This window comes from Aplysia californica, unplaced genomic scaffold (assembly GCF_000002075.1).
Source record: "Aplysia californica isolate F4 #8 unplaced genomic scaffold, AplCal3.0 scaffold00464, whole genome shotgun sequence".
NCBI classification, from domain to species: domain Eukaryota; kingdom Metazoa; phylum Mollusca; class Gastropoda; order Aplysiida; family Aplysiidae; genus Aplysia; species Aplysia californica.
Window position 1 is genome coordinate 278,369 of NW_004797734.1, and position 1,117 is coordinate 279,485.

The following is a 1,117-nucleotide window of genomic DNA, read 5'->3' on the forward strand; positions in this document are numbered from 1 at the left end:
TATTATTATAACTATCATTACCCCCGGGTAAAAAATAAGGCTTTATTCAATGGCTTTCCTATTTTCGGTACGAACTATATCAGTCTAAAACAATTATTATAGAAAAAGAAATATCATGCTGTTATAACGACTTAATTAACAAACATGACTAACATGTAGTACATAATTCTATTCACAAAACAATTACTGTGAGACTCGTTTACAACGAACTCTGATTCAACGAGAGGAGATGGGTTCCCCGTTTTTTTGTTTTTTGTCTTGTTTTGGGGTTTGGTTTAATTTGTGTTTTGTTGTTTGGCTGTTTTTCTCTAGTCATAGAATCAACAAAAATAAGCCTATGTCTCATTATGCGCAACGAAAGGTCGGCAGTGGCCAGCGACAAGTCGAAAGATGTGTACCCATCTCACACCACACACACACACATGGCGTGTCGACTGGCACTCCTTGGCTTGGTATTTTAACCAATGGTGATGCTTTAAACCTGTCGAACGGGACGAGTTCTCGATCACCACTCGGACCGATCGCAGGCGACGGTCGCGCGTGGCAAGACGTCGCGTCGCAAGTAATAAGGGGTGCCCAATGGCACAATCGGGTCGGGTCGGGTCAGTTTGCTAGCCAGATTGAACGCGCATATCGGCTATCGTGGCACGAAGAGATCGCCCAACTCGTCGCCTCAAAAACAAACGCGTTTGTATTTAGGCGAAGAGTCGGGGGTGATCGACCCAACCCGACCCGATCCGACCCGATCTCATCCACAATGGGCACCCGGTATAAGGAAACGGGTTCTTTATAATCTTACTTAATTGTTTTTAGAGCTGCGAGTACCGGGTGGGATGCGACGGGCGTCCCGTATAAGAAGGCGTACTCTAATTCGGATTCAACGAACAAAAAAGTTAACAAACTTGGATTCAACGAAAACATTCATGAACAAACTCGGATTAATCAAAATCGCTTGTACAGCGAACATCTCCACTGCTGTGGCTTCTCGCAGTTTTCTCCCGCAACGAATTTAAACAACTCTATTCCATGAAGCCACCGCTTGCATCTGCAGTGCGGATAATAAAAATGTTTTTAAAAAAAATTACAAAAAAATAAATAAATAAATAAATAAATAAAA